This window comes from Rousettus aegyptiacus, unplaced genomic scaffold, assembly GCF_014176215.1.
Source record: "Rousettus aegyptiacus isolate mRouAeg1 unplaced genomic scaffold, mRouAeg1.p scaffold_m13_p_15, whole genome shotgun sequence".
Lineage (NCBI taxonomy): Eukaryota > Metazoa > Chordata > Mammalia > Chiroptera > Pteropodidae > Rousettus > Rousettus aegyptiacus.
Window position 1 is genome coordinate 39,392,861 of NW_023416290.1, and position 8,900 is coordinate 39,401,760.

General features: G+C 38.8%; 1 pseudogene; it reads left to right on the plus strand.

Moving 5' to 3' along the window:
• The first annotated feature begins 77 nt into the window (after nt 1-77).
• LOC118612236 lies at nt 78-193 on the plus strand (annotated as a pseudogene).
• Nucleotides 194-8,900: the final 8,707 nt, after the last annotated feature.

The window sequence follows — 8,900 nt, forward strand, 5'->3', positions numbered from 1 at the left end:
CCCAGAAATAAACCCAAGTACATATGGTCGACTAATATCTGACAAAGGAGACAAGAATGCCCAATGGAAAAAGAACAGTCTACAGCCATGCCACCCTGAACAAGCCTGATCCCATCTGATCTCAGAAGCTCAACAGGGTCAGGCATGGTTAGTACTTGGATGGGAGACCTAGGAGGACCAGGTGCTGTAGGCGTAAAATAATAAAAAATAAGGGATTGTAAATTGACGAATTCCTTGCAATCCGTGAGGTCAACTAAGAGTTGCCTCGCCTAAAGATAAAAGAAAAGAAAAGAAAAAAAAAAGAAAAGAAAAGAAAAGAAAAGAAAAGAAAAAGGAAAAGAAGACAGTCTCTTCAATAAATGGTGCTGGGATAATTGTATATTCATATGTAAAAGAATGAAATGGACTCATATACCTCTTGTCATAATATATATATAAATCAAACCATCTTACACCACTTATAAAAATTAGCTCAAATGGATTAAAGACTTAAGTGTAAGACCTGAAACCATGAAACTCCTAGAACAAAACATAAGAATAAAGTTTCATGACTTGGGTCTTGATAATGAATTTTTGGATGTGATGCCTAAATAACAGACAATAAAATGAAAAATAAACAAGTGGGACTACAAACGAAAAGCTTCTGCACGACGAATAAAACCATCACAAAATGAAAAGAGAACATACAAAATGGGAAAAAGTGTTTACAAACCATATATCTGATAAGGGGTTAATAATCAAAATATATTAAGAACACATACAATAGCAAAAACAACAAAAAACCCAATAAAAAGGTTGGCAAAGGAGCCGTATAAACATTTCTCCAAAGAAGAGATATGAAAGGCCTAGAGGTATATAAAAAGATACTCAACATCACTAGCCATAAGGCAAATGCAAATTAAAACCACAAGATATCACCTCACACCTTTTAGAATGGCCCTCGCAAAAAGACAAGAGATAACAAATGCTACAGTGGATGTGGAGAAATGCTTGTGCACTGTTGGCAGGATTATAAAAATTGATACAACAATTTGGATAACAGTGTGGAAGATCCTCGACAAATTAAAAATAGAATTACTATATGATCCAACAATTTTGTTTCTGGGAATATATCCAAAGTAAATGAAAACACTAACTCAAAAAGTTATCTGCAGCCCCATGTTCATAGCAACATTATTTACAATAGCCAAGATATTGTGTCCAACCTAAGTGTCTATCGATGGGTGAACGGATAAAGAAGAAATGGTATGTGTATATATGGAATATTATACAGCCATAAAAAATGAGTAAATTCTGTTATTTGCAACAACACGGATGGACCTTGAAGGCATTATACTAAGTGAAATAAGTCAGACAAAGAAAGACATATTGTATGTTCTCACTTATAAGTGGAATCTAAAACAAAAGCAACCCCCACCCGCACAACAAACTAATAGAAAAAGATATCAGATTTGTGGTTACCAGAGATGGGGGGCGGGTATAGAAGAGAGGAAATTGGAGGAAGGTGGTTAAAGGTCAAAACTTCCAGTTATAAGATAAATAACTACTAGAAATGTAATGTACAAGATGAAAAGCATGGTTAATCCTGTTGTCTGACATATAGGAAAATTGTTAAGAGTTCTTATCATAAGGAAACATTTTTTTCTTTTTTTTCTTTCTTTTTATTGTATCTGTATGAGGAGATAGATGCTAGCAGAACCTATTGTGGTAATCATGCCACAATATATGTAAATCAAACCATCATGCTCTATGCCTTAAATTTATGCAGTGATGTATGTCAATTACTTCTCAATAAAACTGGAGAAAATAACCAAGTTGGATACAAAGACACAGTTCCTATAAAATTTAACATTAAATTGATGTGACACATTATGCTGAATATTTTACAGAATTGTCTTTTGCAAATGAATTTAGTTATCTGTTTGCTACAGTGAGGTTCTTGTGAGTTCAGCCTAACTGTAGACTGAAGAATGTTGTATCTGTCATTACATTTCTCTTTTTCAAACTCCTGTAAAACCATCACAAAACAAAAACAATTTTCTGAATTCAAGATTCTTTATTACAATATAGCTGACATTTTTGTAGCAAGATCGATAGTTTACAAGTGATGGAATTGTCTTTTAGGAGCAGCAAAAAAAAAAAAACAAAAAAAACCGGAGGGCTGGTTTTAATCCCATTCTAAACCAAATCCTTTCAGGTAACCCATTAGCACTCACCACTAACAGGCTTTCTCTAATTCCTTTGTTTATTTTACTTGTTAATTGTCTTTCTCTCCCCCCACCCCATTTCTCCTAAAAGGTAAATTCCCTGGTGACTTTGTCTTATTCATGCTAGCTCTCTCTCTAGAGCCCAAATACTATCAGACTCTAAGAGAGCAATAGTAAATACTGCTGAATTAATTAACTATGTAATGAAAATTAGAGTACCGACATGAGTAATACCATCTATGCACATGAAAACCTCAAAATAAGAATGATTTCTTGTTTGTACTTATTTGTCCCTCTCAGTACTCTTTCCACAAACTTCACCTGTTTCCACAAACTGCAAATTTTGCAGATATTTGACCCAACTTCATAACAGTTGGGTTATGAGTAATAAGAAAACATTTTATTAAAGCACTTTGAATCTCTGCTGTATTGTATGTAAATAAGAGGACCTGGACGGTTAGCAAAATGTGCACTTTGAATTCATTAGTTGCCAATTAAACATATCTCCAGGGGATAATACCCACTTGCACACAAATTGTCATTATTACTCCTCATTGGATCTTGTGTTGGACGGTGCACCTGTGCGTTCACAGGTTAGGAACGATGCTCATGTAAGTAGCTAGAATCTGCACCTGCTGGAGTCCAGTACTTTGTCATAACCTTATTTTCTTGTCTTTTATTTTTTCCGTTTTAGCAGACACATCAGTGCTGTTATTTGCCCATTGGCACAGGGAATGTGGCTTGGCAATGGGGAGAGTGATTCCTGTAAAGATTTACTCATTGGAGGCCGCAAAGTGTGATGGTTAAGCACTCGGGCCTCTGAATACAGACTGTTCACAACTAGCTTCGTCACTCACAGAGTGGCCTTGGGCTTAATGTCTCCATGCCTCAGTTTCTTCACCTGTAAAGCAAGGATAACAATAATAATAAAAATATGTTAACCCTTGTTAATAACGAAGTCAACCATTGTGGTTGCTAGTGACGCACTGTGAAATTTCTCCAGTTTTCGGCAAAAAGCTGTATTCCCATTTGATACGGGGCTTGCAAGAGGGCTCCAGCTGGTTAAAAAGCTCCCTAGCGGCTGCAGAACAAAACCCTAACACCGGGGGCATGCAGAGGCGACCCCAACGCCTGCGGGGCTCCGGGGCCCGCAGTTGCACTGGAGGGTGAGCCCTTCCCGGAGCTCTGCGCGCAGCGCCCCCGGGGGCCGGCCGGCTGCTGTCAGGTGGTCGCCCATCTTCTCGGTGAGTTTCACCTGCTCATCCCGGAGGCGGCTCTCCAAGAAGGCACAGACTCGGGAGGTGGCTCTCCAAGAAGGCACAGACTCGGGGCCTGTGCCGGCAGAACCCAGGACGTGCAGATCCCAAAGGGCCAGGTTCAGGTTCTTCTCTAAAACCACTGTGACTTCTGTGGCATTGGGGGCTTTACCGCCACGGCTTCTGCTCATCCCGGAGAGAGTGCGGCCTGCGTTGGTTTTGCATCTTCCAGAGACATTGGACGCCAACGTGCATCTTCTCGGCCAATTCAGGGGAGAGCTGGCCCACGGCCTCCAGAGTCACCTTGTCACTGTGGAAGTGGAAACCCAGAGAGAGGTAGGTGTAGGAGGCCTGCATATGCAGGTTGACCGGGCTGTTGACTGCAGCCTCCACCTCGGTGGAATAATTCTGGCGAATCTGGGAGCTCATGGTCGGTCCACAATAGGGAGCTAACCTCAAAATATGGTGTTGGCTGGTCTCTGAGGCAGAGGGTGGCTGAGGTGATTTCGGAGGCTGCGACTGGACAGGAGGTCGGAGGGTAGTGAGAGGCTGGAAGAAGGGGCGGCCCTGGGTCTGGTCCGTGTGATCACTCTTGAAGTAAGAGACAGATCCGCAGGTTGGCCAGGCAGCTGCCTCCATTTTTTCAGCAGGTTTTAAAACATGTCACCAAGCCTTCCATCCTCAGTGAGGTATCAATTTTTGAAGAATCTCTTTCCTGGATATGAAAATAGTTTGGAATTTAGAAATAAAATCTCCCCAGAAATAGAGCAAGATTTAGTGTAGTTCATATACACCATTGAAAAAAAGGAAATCAAGGAAAAGATTGAGTTTTTCAAAAAGATTTTCATGACTAAAATTCCCTTTGGGTTCTCCAAGTTATCAAAAGTCATGGAGACAAATCTACCAATATCTGAGTGAAAGTATTGAAATTTCTTGTATGTATGTTACTCTAGTCTTTATCATATGAGATTGTTTTTAATAACTGCTTAATTGAGATATATTTCACATGTGCTATAATTCACTCATTTAAAATGTATAATTCAATAATTTTTAGTACACAATCATGCAACCGCCACCAAAACAATCAATTTTAGAATATTTCCATCACTCTCAAAAGAAACTCAATATCCCTGAGCACTCAATCTCTCTATTTTCCTAACTCCCCAATCCTAGACTATTCATCAATTTACTTTGTCTCTATGAGACTTTTTAAAACTAATAGATTCAAACATTAAATCAATTGATGACTTCAAATTACATGACTAAAGTATATAAAAGTTTTTAAACTGAAATTTGAATCATTTCTTGAATACTCAGAAATAAAAGTGTTAAAGATGCATAAGAAATGTGTTATAATCAACACACATGTATGTATCACACCGTGATGCCGAGAATATGAAGGAAAGTAACATGCTATCTATTCGCAATGAGTGAGAAAATAGGACACGGATAATGTAGGAGAACAGTTTAAGTGTTACACAGAAGACTGGGCCATACAGTGTATGGGCATCACAGGTGCTCTGATGACTTGTGACTGAAGGAGGCAAGGAAAAGAAACTCAAACCAGGCAGTAATGGGTGGGTAGGACTGCGATCAGCTGAGAGGAGTGGGACGGGAATTTTAATTATTACCTTCAACTACAGGTAGAGCACGTGCTTTTCTCACAATGCGAAATTTCAAAAGAAGTCACCCAAAATTCTCTGAGTTATCGATTTATATTTAAATTAGTATTAAATGGCCCCATTCTCTAAGTTTTCTTAAAATATTCCAGGAAGTGGATTTTTAAAAGTAAAAGATGTGTGAACAGCTTGTTTTTTCTCACTATAAAATGTCTAATTTTGCCATAAGGATCAGTTTGTTATTTCTGAGATCAAGAAAAGTAACTCTGGAAAAACTACAGAAAGGAACAACAAAAAAAAACATTTTATATTGTAAAGAGATGGTTCTTTAGAGATGGTAGTTGAGTTAAGACTGAGATTTGCACTGCTTTTAAACTTCCTTGTAAATCCATCTCCTCTGCTAGATCTCGAACTTCATTACTGTCTTCAAGCAAAGAATTAGAATGAATAGGGGATCCCCTAAACACAATCCTTTTTCCCTGCCTGGATTCTGGATTAACTGAAAAGTAAGCAGGGCCTAGGGTTGATAAAAGCCACATTTGCTTCGTTACTAAGAGAGCCAGGTTGTAGGCGTGGCCTCTACCTTCAGGCACCTGTGATACTGAACTCTAGAATCAAAATCCCCGGATGGGCAGGAAGATCCTGTGCTCAGAGCAACAGCTGAGAAGCCCTGCTCTCTGCTTGCAGCTCACTCTACAGGAAGAAGGGAACAGCTGAGCGTAGTTTTATTCTTCCCTTTTTTTTTTTTTTCTTTTAGGGTATCAGGTAAATTAATCTCCTTGCCCAGGAGCAGTGACTTAGATGTCAAACTTGAGCACCCTACAGAATCACTTGGAGGGCTTGTTAAAAACAGATTGCTGGGATCCACACAGGGCATTATTGATTTCTGACAAGTGCCCTGGGTGAAGCCGATACTGCTGCTTTGTGAAAAGTGAGGGGAGGGGCTCACCACACTTTGAGAACCACTGGCACAGGGTGATCAACAACATCACATCCCACCAAGGTGGGCAAGAACTGTCCTCCACGACAACTTCCACAATGGCAACTGCTTCTCCTGGTCATATTCTGTGCCCTTTTTCCATTAGTGATGGGCATAGGGCCTGGTACACAGTGGCAATAAGTTGTTTGCTGGATTGAATTGAATGTGAATGTTGTTTGATGTCTGTTTCAACTAGCACGTGAAAACAATTTTTAAGAAATTTTTTAACTGTCTTGAACTTTCACCGATTTTTAAAAGTAAACTTCATATCCTCTGCATTTGAAGTTCTTGATTCTGATACTTACCTGATTCACCACTTCGTGAGGGCAGACAGGATACGAATTAGGAGTAACTTGAGGCTACAGTGCTGCAAACATGCTTATTTCTGCACAGTTTTCTTCTGAAAGTACCAGAAATTTCCCCCAAAAGGGCATCTTCATCTCACTGTTTCTCAGGGGAATTTGTTAGTGTTAGTAACTTGGGGAATTAAAACCAAGAGTTTGACTTTTCTGATATGACTCTAAACAGTAGAAAGTTTACTTATCTTTCCTAACCCGGCAACTTTTTCTGTTTTGCTCCCTCATACGCTAAATAAATCCTTCATTCGACATGTCTAAATTATTTTCAGACTTTTCATAGATACAGAGAAAATTATCATTCTCTGTTTTGCTATGAGTCTTTTAAAAAACAACTTAGGTCACATTAAATTAAAGATGATCTAGTTAACAATACTTCATAAATTTCAAATCCTGAATAATTTAAAGGAAATCAGCACTTTGTAAGGAGAAAATTGTTATAACTGTAACATGAATCCACAACCCAGAAATGATATAATAAATGCACAAGATTTTACAGAGTTGTAGAAGCTTACTTGAAGAAATTTTTCAAGAACTATGTAAAGTTAAAGTTGAATGCTATTAGCACTCTTTGCCTGCCCCCTACTGGCTAAATTTTAACAGAAAACATTTGCCGTGAGATTTTCATACATTTCAGATTTTACAGGTTTATTTTCTATATCTCTATACAACCAAAAGTGATTTCTTTCATTTACCTTTAATCCTTGCTGATACATATCTTGATTTTTCATTTGTACTAGTCACTTTGTTAAAGGGATTTTCAATAATGGTAATAAAAGCGTTGCACTCAGGGATGATCGCAAACAAGGAATTCAGTGTACTGAATCGTTAGTGAGAAAGACTTCTCTTCTTATAATTTAGTGAAAGACTTAGTTTGCTGAGTGCAAGAGCTGCCACAAGGGCTGTATAGTTGAGTTTTGTACCTAATGCTTTGCATGTCATTTTTCATTTTCTTGTTTACCTACATTTATTCATAGCAACCAAATGTGGACTTATGGACATTTTTTTTTTTATTGGAAATGATGGAGTTGTTTTTTTAAGGGTTTCAAGGAATATTAGTGATATGACAAGTCTTAAAAATTTGGGGGTCAGTTGTGGGAGTTAAGTTTAGGCGGTTAATATGAGTTTAGTTTTTAAAGGTTTTAAGTGGAAAACTGTAATCCTGGTATCCTGAGATTTTTTAGCCTGTGAACTGTGAATGTGAATGGGGACAGTTTAGGTATAAATAATGTTTTGCAAGTCAGGCCAATTTCTCTCTCCTGTTACCTGTCACAAGAATTAATACAGAAGGGCTGATGTTCCAAGGGCATGTGATGACCAGTAGGGGTACCCATTCCTTCAATAGTCACTCCAGGGACGTGAGCGCCTGTCATATGAAGGAGGGATGAAAAGTATGTCTCCTTTCCATCAAGAGAGGAAATCGCTTGGACAAAGTGTAATACTACCCATTATAGGACAAGGTCTTTCTGCAGAATAAAAATTCAAGATTGTACAAAGGATAGAACTTACACTATAAACTTGAGAACCTGAGATAGTGTCATTTAACTTTATCTGCTCCAAATCTAAATAAATCTTGAGGCTGAGCCCACATCACAATGAGTTATCAAGACTGAATAACTCACTTAGTCCTTATTCCAGGGCTTCACCTACTCTAGGTTGAGATGAAGATCCCAGCGGCTTTGTGCAGAACCAGATATTGGGAATGGCCCCTCCCATTATCCATCCTCCCTTATTTCCCAGACACCTGTTCAACACCCAAGTCCACATGTTCTGGCTTTGCTCGGGCACAATGTGGGGAGGAGACTGCAGGTCCCCACTGCTCTCAGAAACTGCAGCTGTCCTTCCCCTGAGTTCCAGGGAATCGCCATTCTCTGTACCTTCTAATCACCTCTCTCTTACCCTTTCTGGGTCACCCACTATAATCTCCTTAATGAGTTCAGGCTTTCATTACAGCCAAGAAGAAGGATTGCCAAAAAACTTCTGAAAGGCTTGCAAAGGACCTCCCCAAGGCAGACAAAGCACTAAAGCAGAGAAAAACAAGCAGAGAATAAATAAAACTTGGTTTTCCTTTCTGATTCTTCCACAGCAGTCAAATTAAAACTCATATTGCTACATCATTAAATTATTCTGGCATGTTTTCAAAATCAGGGAGAATGGAATGAAATAAGAAAGATATGAGTCTGGGAAACTAGATAGACGAAGATTTAAATAAATGGCATCGTTTCTCTGGATCTTTGTGAGTCATTGTTTTACCTATTTATTTATTTCTGCTGCCACCTGCTGGTGCACAGGAATTCCTAGTGTGCTGAGCCAGTGAGGGGAAAAACTCATGCTTTAAATTCATTGCAGCCTGTACAGATAGATCTGTAAGGTTCAGAGATAAGTCCCTTCAGGGGATCGTAAAACGTCAACAATAGAATACTGACAATACTTTAAATACAAATCAAAATGTAGTATACTGGGGAGAGGTCTGTAGAAAGAGA